Source organism: Lissotriton vulgaris, chromosome 5 (assembly GCF_964263255.1).
Source record: "Lissotriton vulgaris chromosome 5, aLisVul1.2, whole genome shotgun sequence".
In the NCBI taxonomy this organism is placed as follows: domain Eukaryota; kingdom Metazoa; phylum Chordata; class Amphibia; order Caudata; family Salamandridae; genus Lissotriton; species Lissotriton vulgaris.
In genome coordinates, this window is record NC_141693.1 from 1,424,613,027 (window position 1) to 1,424,626,963 (window position 13,937).

Here is a 13,937-nt window from a genome sequence, read left to right on the forward strand (position 1 = left end):
CACGATTTAGAGTTTTCTTTTGTCTTTATGAATACTCAAAGGGCTAATTTGATAGTCATCTCAATCTTAGTTTTCTTTTCAGTTTTAGTTGTTTCCGTTACAGAGTGTGTTGTACATTTAATACCTAGGTGCGTTATGCACTGTTGCTCTTCTCAAGAGCCTTTCAAATGTGTTAATTCCCAACCTGTGAATAGATAGAAAATAAACTACAATGCAGCCATGTGTGTACAGCAGAACCAAGGCTAGGCTGTTGCTCTTCTATAAGTGTATTGCGAAGTGTCTAGTGCCAGGACCCTGTGCCATTGCACCAAGAAGTGATATATTTCAGAACAAGCAAAAATCAAGGACACGTACAAGGTACAGATGTGCCAATCGGATAGCTGATAACAGACCAGGGAAAAAAATTCCAGAGGCTAAATCACCACAGATGTTCGTTGGCCTTTTCATACACTGCTTGCTGTTAAGCAGGACTGTTCTCTTTTTTCGTTTTACAAATCTGAATTTACTTCTAAAATGTTTTCAGGTATTCATATTCAAGTGTGCCTTTCTAGTATATCTTTCTACTTAAACATCTATTTCTGGTAACACGCATTAGTTCTTTGCAATTAGGTTAATATTTTGGGTGTACAAAGTAATGGCAAGTTACAGGAATTTATCCAAAAGCATCTGCAGACTAATATGTTGAATACTTTACCCAGCTAAGATTTTCATGAACTTGCACAGCATGTCTACACAAGGCGAATCTTCTGCATCTACTGAACCTCAAAGTGACTTTTCAGTTGGTCAGTGTTGAACACACACCTTAAAAGTAAATGGTAGTGCACACCCACCCTCATCTTACGTGGAGATCGGCAAGAATGCAAGGAGATTTAAAGTCAGGCAGAACTGTCCGTCTTTTTCTCTACAGGCATATGGTTTCACCTTTGAGAGTTACAAAACCTGCACTTGACTAATAAAAAAGTTAATCAAGCTCTTGCGATTGGCTAAAGAAAGAACGGCTAGTGCTGACATCACTACATTCACTAGGTTAGAGTCTCACTAATGCATAGACTATAGATGAATGTAGGAAGTGTTTTCTTCAAATGAATGGTAGAGGCCGCAGGTAGGTTTTCAAAGAGAACTTTATTCCAGTAGTACGGACCCACGACAGCTCCCGCAGGCATCAAGGCAGTAAATGACTTACGCATACAAAGGTTCTTGAATCGCTGAGGACAGTGACCTAGTATATTCTAATTGCATCACTTTAGAATAAATTACAGCTTTATAGATAGAAAAGGCAAAATAAAATGGTACAATAGTACAACTCTCTACACCCCCCTTCTTATATAAATAAAATTAAAATAATAAAATAACATAATAATGCACAAAATCATTAGAACGAAAAGGAGCAGTTCTGACAAGGCAACTAACTACTCCTTAGATATCGGCCCTCACCAGAACCACTGGAGACGTTTTCATTAACCTCAGTCAAATTACCTGAGACGTTTTCATTAACTTCATTTAAATTACCTGAATAGGAAGTAACACTACCATCACCTCTGTCCCTTACAGAACCAGAAGGACAAGCAATGCTTTCACCATTGTTGCGAACATGTGTAAGATCACCAAGTTCAAACCAATCAGTGTCAGTTTGAGTTTTCACTCTATGGTAGATGATCTTGGCTTGTTCATCACTCAATGTAATTAAAGTATTGCTGTTCCACCATCCGCGATCCTGTAATAAAACTGCAATCTTAGAAACTTTGAGTACTTTGACCGGTTCAGTAAATTTAGAAACTTGAACAAGTTTCTTAATGAGAACCCAGTCACAAGGAGCTAAAGAAGTTTCTTTAACATGCATTCTTTTGTCATAATTCTTTTTGTACAAAGCTTGTTTTTCTTACACATGTACTTTCTGCAGACTATGTGCTAGATCAACTTTATCCACCAACCAAGAGGGATTTAGAAGAGAAATCTGTTTACTACCTCTTAGTAACACATAAGGGAAAACATCAGTGGTGGAATGGGGTGTAGTGTTGTAACTTCACACCTTGTGACTCACATATTTGAAAACGTCCAACTTGTTAGCTATGGCTGTTCGTACTCCTTCTTTCATCAATTTGTTAGCTCTCCTACGAGACCATTGGGCGCAGGGCTATACAAAGGTACCAAGATATGTTTAACAATATTCTGTCCCAATGTTTTATCAAATTCATCTGAAACAAAATGAGTGCCATTGTCAGTGATGCTCTCCCTAGGCAAACCTTCAATCAAAAATACATGTTGTAAGAACGAAATGACGGAACTCGAGTCAGCACTTCTAACATAAGAAAAGTACAGCCACCTCGAGAAATAGTCAAGGATTACAACTAGAAACCTATTCTCACTACCAAGCAAGTTGAACGGGCCAGAAAAATCTAAGCCTAACTTCTGCCACGGACCTTTAGGCCATTCAATGGGCATAACGGAGCAGTGGTAGTACGCCAATGTTTATCTGAGCATAAACACTCAGGACACTTATCCACAAAGGATTTGACTTGTCCGTCGATACCAGGCAATCAATAAGTTTCTTTAATTTTGCAAACAGTGCTTGAGATACCTAAGTGCCCTTCATGGGCCAGGGATATAATTTTGCTTCTCAAGCCCTCGGGTGGAACAAATTTGTCTTCCCTTACCAGGATATCGTTAACTATAGACAGTTCAGTGGCAACTTGGGGAAAAACATCTATCTTCAATGGATATGCTTTTGTCACATGGCCATTCATACCGGACCTCTCCTCAATTCAATTGGCATGTTGATTAACCTCCCGCAAGCCCCCCGGCAATTGAGGCTTTTTAAGTATTAGGCATAATATCAATGTCCTGATGATTATCCGCAAATTATGTTGGATCGAAACGCCATCGTCACTTGGAACACCTTATACATTTCAACCTTGTGTGTACTTCATTGTAAAGGTGTCCAATTCGATTTGTTGCCTTTTGACATTGCTCACTAGCCAAGTACAACAAACAGTGAAGCTTTGCCTAAAGCCCTTTGTATGTTGTTTTTCCTTCTTGTAATTGTTTTTCGTGTGTTTAGTAGGTCCCAGGCTTGTGTCCCACTTTTTGTATTGTTCTGTAAAAATCTCTTTCTATTGCCAAAAGTAAATATTAGACCTCTATCCGGCTGGACATGTCATTCCAATATAGTCACGATTGAGTCTATATTTATTGCTCTTAATATCCTCCCTTCTCCCGGGACCACTGTTGCTTATAAGAATTACTTCCCAAGGTCCCTAGTCGATCCTCTTGGGTTCCCTTGTTGCTTTAAACTTGATCTGTCACATAGCAAGCCATTGCCTAAAAATCTATTCACTCTTTTTAAACACAAGTCCTTATAACAACTTTCAAACAATTCATTTTCAGAGAATTTAATATTTTGCATTAGGTCACTCTTAGACCTGGCTTCCTTGGCGTAGTTACCCCTGACTTTTTGTCTCTACCGCCTGTAATTTTGACGCTCTGCTGGATTTAGTTTTTGTTTGGCTAGATGCTTTGGGCACTTTGCCACTGCTGATCAGTGCCAAATTACAAGTGCTCCCTATGTAAATTGTTATTGTGATTGGTTATCCATGATAGGTATATTTGTTTTACAAAGTGGAGAAGTGTGGCTCACTGGTTAGAGGAGGCAAACCTGGAAGCAGTGGTCAGCCCGGGACCAGGGTTCAATTCCCGGCTCGGCGGGGTCTTGAGTCCTAAAATATTCATGGACTCGACAATTCTCGCTCCGGTGCCTACTTGATTCATGGGTTCACACTCTGGGCAATAGCTTGCTTAATCTCCACAACGGACCCTCGCGGCAGGATGCCTGGCTTTCACCTTGCGGATACCCTGCCGGGTTATCTCACAGGGGAATACCAGGATGGGTTCCCTAAGCAAGCGCTTAGAGACCAGTTGGTGATTTGCGCTATATACATTCCTGTACATTTACATTTACCAGTAGGTACCTAGTAGAGTGCACGGAGTGTGCCAGGGCTGGTAATTCAAATGCTACTAGTGGGCCTGCAGCACTGACTTTGCCACCCACATGAGTAGCCCCAGAGAGATGTCTCAGGCCTGCCCCCGCAGTGCCTGTGCGCAGTTTGCTAACTGCCATGTCGACCTGGCCAGTGTACCCACTTGCCGGGCCTTATCCTTCCCTTTTCTTACACCTAGGACACCCCTATGGTAGGCCCAAGGTACCCCCCTGGGCAGGGTGCAGTGTATGTAAAAGGTAGGACATGTACTAATGTGTGTAACATGTCCTGATAGGGAAATACTGCCAATTTCGTTTTTCACTATTGAAAGGCTATTTGTCCATAGGATAGAATGGGGAATGCTGTGTAACATGTTTACCTGCATATCGTCTCATAGGAGTGAGATGGAAACTTGGTATCTGGTATCACTGAACTCAGAATTTAATAACAAGATGGATGATTTATAAATTCTGTTTGAAAATAGCCCTTTTTTTTTAGAAAGTGGCTATTTTCGTATGAGTGCCCTGTAAGTCCTGCAGAACACCTGAACTCTTGGATATACAATAACCCCTAATTGAGACCTTGAAGGCCTCCAATACAGTTTCCACACTATCAACGAAGCCCTTGTTTCTCTGTAGAAACTCTTTTATCTCTTGACCTAGTTTGTCATGGAACACCGTATCAAGCAATGCCAGGGGCTGGAGCCGCCAGATTCTCTGTGGGTAATCGTATCCTGGGGGCGAGAACGCCAGTCTTACAGGAGCGTGATCTGCGTATGTTCTTGCTATATGTGTGGCATTTGCGATAAGAGGTCTTAACCCTCGTGTTAATACGAGATAGTCGAGGCGGGCCCAGGATGCGAATTGTGTGGCGTGGTGGGTACTTTCGGCTACATGTGGAATGAGGAAATGCCAAGCATCTAAAATGCCATTAGTATCTATGACATTGTGCACCGCTTTGTGCGAGCCATTGTAGTGGTGCGGGCAGGGTTAGATCTATCCAGTGCGATGTCTAGAGCTACGTTGAAGTCAACCCCCCCCCCATATGAGATGAGTGGAACCTTTCTCCATAATTTTGCCCCAAAGTGTATTGAAGAACTCTGGGGAAACAAAATTGGGGCCGTAACAGCATGCCAAGGTGATAGAATCTGAACCAAGTCTGCCCCAAGCTAGACAGTAGCGGCCGTTCTAATCATATGCTGATCCGACAAGAGCAAACGGAAAGTTCTTTTTATCAAGTGTAGCCGTTCCTCTGAGTAGGAGGAGTACGAGAAAAGATTCTGTGCTCTGCCCATTTATTAGCAAATGTATTGTGTTGGCGAGGATTGACATGGGTTTCCTGTAGCATGGCTATATGAATCTGGTGCCTATCTAAGTATGCCAAGACTTGGCGACGTTTCCTCTGGTCTCCTAGGCCCTTAACATTCCAGGTAATCTGCACGGTTGAAGAGGACGCTAAGTTTGTCGTTTGTGTTGGGGGGGTATGCTGAGTATCATGATGATTCTGTTATGCCTATGAGGTAGATTAAAAAAGTAGCTACACAGCTGAACATCACATGTGGTCTGCCAATTGCGAGTGAACTGAAAAAACAACCCTGTACCCTCCCCCCCCCACTGGAGCATCCCAAACATGCCAGAAACGTATGTCCCACCCCCTCCCTATTTCACCAATACCTCAAGCAACAACAGTTGTCAGAGCTATGGCTCTGAACAAAAGGGGGAGCATCCAAAAGGGGAACCTTCTAGGGTTTGGCACGTATACTCCTCAGCCTCAGAGAGTCCGTACGTTGGGGTGTCTCCGGTCTGAGAGGGCAAGGGTGCCAAGAGTATTCGGTTTCCTTTGGTCCCTTGTATTGTAATCGATCTGGTGTTGGTCTCCAGGCAGTCAGCCTTGGTCTGGATCCCAGTTCCATATACTTCTTGCAGTGTCTTAGGTGTATATTGTCTGTTGTAGGCAGCCTCTTGTGTTGTTATAGTCCAAAAGTAGCTGTGGGCGTGTCTCCATCGTTGTAGAAGAACTCCTCACTCTGCAGGTGGTGTTCCAGATCGCGATGGCGAGTTGGTGGGGTTATTGTACTGTCTGAGTTTTTCAGGAAGTCGTCCACCTGTTGTGGTTTAGTGAAAAATGACTGTTTCCACTGATGAGAGACCCGCTGGTGCGGGACATAATAATGAGTATTCGATTTGGGCCTCTCGCAGTTTCTTTTTGACTTGCACCGCTCTTTCTGAACTGAGCATCCGGGCTATGATGGGGCGTGGTGTACTGCACGGGGGGGGGGCCTAGCACCTAGTGATCTGTGCACCCTTTCAACAAGGAATTTGGAGGAGAAAGAGTCAGGCCAATTGTGTCATGAAGGAGACGCTCAATGTAGTCTTCCATCTTCCCAGTATTGGTGCTTTCTGGTATGCCAAGAACTCGTATGCTGTTCCTTCGACTGCAGGCTTCCAAATCCTTGTTCTTCGCAGCAATAACCTTCAGCGGTGTATCCATGATAGAAACGCTTGTCTGGAGTTGAGAAGTGGCATCTTCGGTGTCTGAGATGTGCCTTTCAGTCTCTTTGATGCGGTCCTCGTGGCCTTCCAGTTTGCGTACTATTGCATCCATTCGGTTATCATGGAGTCCATTTTCTCCACTATCGAGGATAGGCCCTTGCTCACTTCTAGGATTAAAGCTTTCATGTCGTCCTCAGGTGCGTTAGCCGACCCCGGTGTATGTGTGTTGTTAGTGGCAGTTGGGTCGTCTTGTTGTGCACGGGTGCCCCTTTTAGCATCAAGAACGAATCTTGGCTGCTTCGGGTCTGCCTAACCCATATTTGCGCTGTGGAGTCAAGTCTATGGGGTACGGCCGGATGATGAAGGTGTAGCCAGGAGGCTTAGCTATAACTCCGTGCAGCTGTTGGGTGTAAGTTTCAGTAGTTTCTAAGATGCTGCGTTTCAGGCTCTGTCTCAGTCACCCACCACGATCCACGTGCGCACACCAAAACAATGTCCTCGGTAAATCACGGAGTGGCCACTGCGCCCTACAGCGTTTCCTTATGTGTGTGTTTATGCGTTGTGTGGCATGTGCCAGCTTTCAAGAAGTGGTAGTATATATGGCCGTTTGATGCAAAGTAGTAACATTATTGTTCTGCAGGAGAAGACGCCCTTTGGGAGTTTGCCTGAGCATTGTGTAAAGGAGGGCTTCAGAGTCAGTTGTTTGAAGATCTATTTGCATCCCCCACAGTGTCAGGGGATCGTTACGGGAAAGGAGAATTGGTTCCTTCTGGCCGCGTGTGACAGGCCATGCTGTGTAATTCGTCATCGTCTCAGCTTGGCGCGCGGCAGTACTGGCGTTTTAGTTGCAGCAGGAGCAGCAATGAAATCAGTGGTAGCAATGGGGCAATTGGAATTATGAGGCCCTCCCCCGGTTTACGCTGACATTTGTACGACGATGTGTCTCATCGGGGGGTAATGGGCGCTGCTACTCATTCCGGTTTCCTGGCGATCTCTGCTACGGGGCCCAGTTGTCTCGTGGGCGCAGTGGCACTTGTGCAGTGGATGCAGCCCAGCAGTGGCTCTGGACGCTCAGGCCGTTTTCAGCGGGGATCCTACAATGGCGTTGCAGCAACGGTCAAGGACACTTCTACTCCAAACTTGCGGCATCCAGGCATGTGTGCTTTAGCGTTATTTCGCTGCAGTTTTCCAATTTTTGGGACCATCAAGGCAGGATAAATGTACGGATTTGTTCTCCGGGCAGCAGGAGCCACACTACAGCACAGCTATTCTGCTTGTGCGCCACCTAGCGCTCCCAGCATCAAAAGAAAGTTGTGACTCCTCAGACCATACATACTTAGTATTTAATACATTCCTAAGTGGCTGCACTACAACGGCAAAACCCTGCACAAACTGTGCGTAATATTCAGTAAGACCTAAGAATGCCCTTGTCTAAAGGTTTGAGTGCATCCTTGATAGAAAATTTGGGTTTTATTCCCTCAATAGAAATGTTGTGTCCCAAGTAGTCAAGTTCTTGAGTGATAAACTTGCACGTGTTTCTGTTAACAGTCATGCTAAATAATTCTAGTTTCTCTAACACTTTTTCCAGTAGGACATAATGTGATTCTAATGTCTCAGTATGAATCAGTATGTCGTCTTGAAATGCTTGGATGTCTTTGTGATGAGCAAACATTTGGTCCATCAACCTTTGGAAAACACTTGCAGCGGATGCTAATCCGAAGGGCATCTGCTTATACATGTAGACCTTAAAGGGAGTGACAAATGTTAGCAATTGCGACTCATTGGAAAGGGGAATTTGATGGTAAACTGAAAGTGGTAAAGTACCTGCTACCCCCTAGCCTGGCTAGCATTTCTTGAATTCTGAGGAGGGGATGACAGCCTACTACTGAATTGCGATTAAGCACTCTCAAATCTGCACATAGACTAATATCCCCTGACCTCTTTCGCGCGATGACATCAGAGGAAACCCATTTAAAAGATTCCACAGGTATGATGATATCTTGCTGACACATTTCATCTAACAGTTTTTTTTAAATCGTCTCTAGCAGAGAGGGGAACTGGTCTGTCTTTCTGATTTACAGGAGTGACCTTCTTTTTCAGCTTAATGGTGTGTTGGAACCCTTTAACCAAACCTACTTTGTTGCTGAACACACTGGAAAATTTGGAACACAAATTAGCCAAAGTTCAATCGTTACCACAGCTTGGTTGGAGAAAACTTATTGGTTGCTGTTCTACAGAAAAAAGTTGGTAGATCTCCCAAAACAACGTGTTCAAGATGACCAGGTCTCAACATAATGCCTACATTTGCCTGATCTTGACAACCCAAGATGTCACAACCATTAAGTGCCATATAAATCTTGGTAAAGATCTCTCTACCTTTATATTTGATGGAATCAAAAAAATAGCCAGCCATGATAATATCATATTCTCCGAACCCTTTAGGATTAATGTCGGTAGGTTTGAGTTGTATCTTTGACCAACATTTCTTAAAGGTTCTTTCATCCAGTATAGTGATTGGAGAACCAGACTCGGCCAAGACACTAATATCAACAGTACCAATGGATACATTACACATAGGTCCTTTACATCTTTTACACCATTAATTAAAGTGTTAATTTCAATAGTGGATAATACATTTCTCATAGCATCTCATAGTGCCTCCTCTTCAACATTGAAAAGATTAACGCTACTCTTTTCTGTAAGGGATCTGCAATCAGTGTAAAAATGTCCGATTTGTTTGCAAGTATTACACCTTTTACCCTATGTAGGACAATTCACACTGTTACCCAAGTGATATTTTGATCCACATCTGTATCATACACCTTTTTTTAAAGATAATTTCTGTAATTTGGGTTTGGTAGAAAGAGCGTTTACATCTGTGTCACTTGATTTACCAGTAGACGTAATCTGCATGACTTTAGTACATTCAGCATATTTGCAACCAGTATCTTGTGTTATGATTTTGGAAGAGACCACAGAACGTTTGATGCTGCGTGCAATATCCATCACTTCCTCTAGTGAAGGATTTTTACATGTTGAAATGCGCTCCTGAATTTTTTTATTAAAGCAATTAAAAACGAATTGGTCGCGCAATGAAACATCCAGGTGGGTACCAAACTGACATTTAGAAGCCAAAACTCTTAAAACTGCTGTAATCTTCAATAGACTCATCTTGTGTTTGTTTGCGTTTAAAAAACATGTCTTTCAACCATTACAGATGGTTCGTCAACAATGTTTGCCCATTCATGCCAAAGCTTCTGAAAACACATTCATCATCTCATCGTCTGGAGAAGTGTGGCTCACCAGTTAGAGGAGGCAGACCCTGTGCAGAGGTCAGACCTGGGACCAGGGTTCAATCCCCGACGCGGCAGGGCCTTGAGCTCAAAATGTCCACGGACTCGATAATTCTTGCCTCGGTGCCTACTCGAATCGTGGGTTCACACTCTGCAACTCTGGGCAATAGCTTGCTTAATCTCCACTACGGCCCCACAGCGATGGGATGCCTGGTCTTCGCCTTGGGGGTGCCCAGTAGGGGTAATCTCGCAGGGAAAGGCCAGGACGGGTTCCCAAAGCAAGCGCCTTGAGACCTTACGGTGAAAGGCGCTATATAAGAACGTATGATTTACGATCACCAGATGGGGCTGGAACAATGGGCAGATTGTCAAATACCTCTTGAACTGCGCTACCTGAATGGATAAACAAAAGTGCTCTTTTTCTAGAGGCAGAATATTTAGTAGCATCAATAGCCTCCATGTAATTATTTAAATCTCTGTACCATTTGTGCCAAGGCGTAAGAGGTTTGCCCGGGTTTTAGTAAGAAAGGAGGTGGTTGCATGACATTGTTGGAAGAAGCCATTAAAATGAATTCGCAAAGAGAAAGTACAGTTATCCAAATATATGAAAACACTGTAATAACTAGTCACGTAAACGTAAAATACCAACATTAATGTTGAAAGTATGGACTTTGGAGTTGCAGTGATGTGAATGTATTTGTGTAGTAGGTAGCAACATTGCCGAAAAGTAGAGAAAACGTGTGGTAGTCACTCGTAAAAGGACAAGTTGAATGAGCAAAATGTAAGAATGATAAAGCAAATAACATGTACACAAAATGAAAGTCGCCGCAATAAATCCTTTGAAACGAGGTACTGACATTGTTGTAAGTTGCAACGTGAAGATTCCAAGTTATGGAAATTGTAGGACGTGTGCCTGTCACGGAAACAAGCAGAAGTCAAAAGCCAAATCGTCGTACATACACAGGTATGTAATCAATGGCATCCAGATGGGTCAAGAGGGCCGCCAATGACGTGACAAACGTGTCGACGTGCCATGCGAGTCTTTTCCAAAGCGAGTTGGGCACAAACAGCTTCAGAGCTGATGTAGGAAATGCTGATGAAACACAACAATGGAGAAGAAGCTGGATGCTGGCGGAGAAGTAATGGTCGGGTGCTGTGGCATGTGGAGCCAGTTCAAGAGAAAACCCAAACGGTGTGGACAAACCGCTAAAGGTAGAAGATTACTACAGTATACAAACTCAATAGGGAGAAATCCAAATGCAAACCTATGAACTGCCACACCACCAAGGCTGTCCTGGGCACGTCCGGCCTGGCATGGCAAACGAAACCCCTGAAATACCTAGGCCTCCTCTTCGGAAGGGACCTAAGATCAACACTAGATCACAATGAGGAGGCGATGTAAAAAAAATTAAGTCCAAGCTAGACACGTGGGGCCCCAAATTCATAAGCTGGTGGGGAAGAATTGAGACAATAAAGATGATGGTCACCCCCATGCTAAACTACCTGCTCTCCATGTTGCCTCTCACACTCACAACCGATTTCCACAAACACATAGACAAAAGCATCAACAGGTTCCTCTGGGGGGAAAAAAAACCAAGAATCAGCTTAGCGAAACTCAGACTTAAAAAAGAACAGGGCGGACTGAACCTCACAAACTACAAGGCCTTCCAGACGGCATGCCTTGCCAAACAGGGAATACACTGGATAGCCCCCACACCAGAATACATGCCGGTATGGCTGGACCTGGAAAGGAGTATTCTAGGTGGTGCAGACCCAATTATGGCCCTAACGGCGCACAAGCACCCAGAGGCCAAAAATGCAATAATCCACAACACTAAGATAGCGCTGCTGTGAGTAGACCGGGAAATGGCAGTAAGTATCAAAGGCACCAAATGGGAATCACTGTGGCATAACACCAAAGTCACATACAAGGGGAAAACACTAGACAGCAAGGAATGGTATAGCAGAGGCATCACAACGCCGTCACAACTAGAAGCAGAGAACAACCCACTCACCTACAAGGCACTACAGCACACAACCTCCCTACCAGACAGGGAGTTCTACGAATTCCTAAAAATCAAAGCAGCTATCACCAAAGCAAGCCTCTCGAAACAGATACCCACCATCATACAATACGCACAAAACTTAAACAAAACAGGCCACCAAACAGCGCAAATTTACAAGCTAATCACACCGCGCACCACAACTCTAAACAATAAGACACTGGCCTTTTGGGAGGAGACCATACAAAGACCGCTAAACGATGAAGAAAGAGCCAGACTATGGACGGCAGCGTCCAAAAACAAAATCACGCCACAACTAGCACAAACCAAATACTGGTTACTCCACAGGCTGCACTGGACACCAGCGAAACTAGGGAAATTTGGAGCTAGCGAGAGCAACACATGCTGGAATTGCCAGAAGGCAACAGGAGATCTATCTCACATGATATACGAATGCCCCAGAGTCAAAACCTTCTGGAGCAAGGTCTATAACGTCATAGACACAGTCACGGGTAGCAAGACACAAAGAGGACTAGCGGGGATAGCCACTGCCTTCCTAGCAACAGAACTTCAGTCCAAAGAAGTACGAGACCTGGTCGATGTACTTCTGACGGCTGCGGTGAAAACGATCTTGGGTAACTGGAAGGACACTAGCAAAGCCACCTTCAAACGCTGGTTCAATTGGGTAACCTTCCTCCGGGGGGCAGACAACATCACTGCCAAGCAAAAGACGGCGAATCATACTGCCAAAGATAACATGTGGGAAGCTCTCGATGCCTATCTAGAGCAGTGACCCCCCCCCCCCCCTCCTTTTCTTTCTCTCTTCCTTTCTTCTCTCTCTCTAGGCCCCACCAGGCCGCAACATTGCAAGAACAGTACAAGTATTACGAATGTTTTGCTTTTGTATATGGAAAATTTACTTTCAATAAAATATTTTGAAATAAAAAAAAAAAAGAAGATTACTACAGTTTTTCCTGAAAGTCCGCTTTTGTGTGTTTCTTAACAGGCACACGCAGGAAGTCTTGAGGCGATGCAAGTAGCAAAAACAAAATGTTGAAGAGGAGTACAGGTGGCATACAATTAAAAAAAGGTCTTCCAACGGTCAGCAAACATCAATAAGGGGCGTACAAAGAGATAGGTAGATCATTGCAATAATTCAGGTGGTCGGTGGGTCCGCTTGATAGGAAAATTGTCGCCAATAAATGTAGGAAGTGTTCTCTTGAAATGAATGGTAGAGGCTCCAGGTAGGTTTTCAAAGAGAACTTTATTCCAGTAGTACGGCCCCATGACAGCTCCCGCAGGCATCAAGGCAGGAAATGGCATACGCATACAAAGGTTCTAGTATCACTGAGGACAGTGACCTAGTGCATTCTAATTGCATCACTTTAGAATGAATGACAGCTTTATAGATAGCAAAGGCAAAATACAAAGGTACAATAGTACAATTCCCTACAACTTGCCCCCCCAAAAGTGAGGGAAGACAAAACAGATATAGGACAAGGACTGAACCAAGAGATCGGTAACCTAGAGAAGGTGGTTGGGGGAGGGGCAGGATGCTATTGTACATTACTCCTCCTGAAAGTAAGTCTACAAGGGTAGGTACTGTATAGTACGTGGACCACATTTTTTTAGTCAAACTATGTTATCAAAAAGGCTCATGCTCTGCTTAAAAGAGTTTAACTGTCCAGTTAAATGTGCCAAGGCCACAGGTTTACAACAGATGTTTGTCCCGCCAAGCAAATATTTCGAGAAAGAGGCATAGCCCAAAGCAATAGTATGTAATCTACTAACATGTCCCTAGTTGCAAGTAGGGTTGCTACGTTTTTTTTTAAAAAATACTGTACAAGTGGGAAAATGTTCATGTGAGAGACTCGCAACTGTAGTAGTCTCTTTATGCAGCCAAATAAAGTGTCATTCTATCATTGGACAGCGCCTACCAGTCTATCATGTCCTATCACGTTAACACTAAGCTCTTTCTTTCCAATCCAATTAGATAATAAAAACCGACAGATTCAGGGTCACCCATCATATGCTCTTGCCTACAATCACACTTGGCAACTCTGTACCGGAAGAGCAGCAGAACTGTCAAGTTTTATTATATTACATTCTCTTACATGAAAAAGTCAAACTCCCCAAGATGGTTTAATGAGGTGAAGATTTTAAACTTTGTGCTAT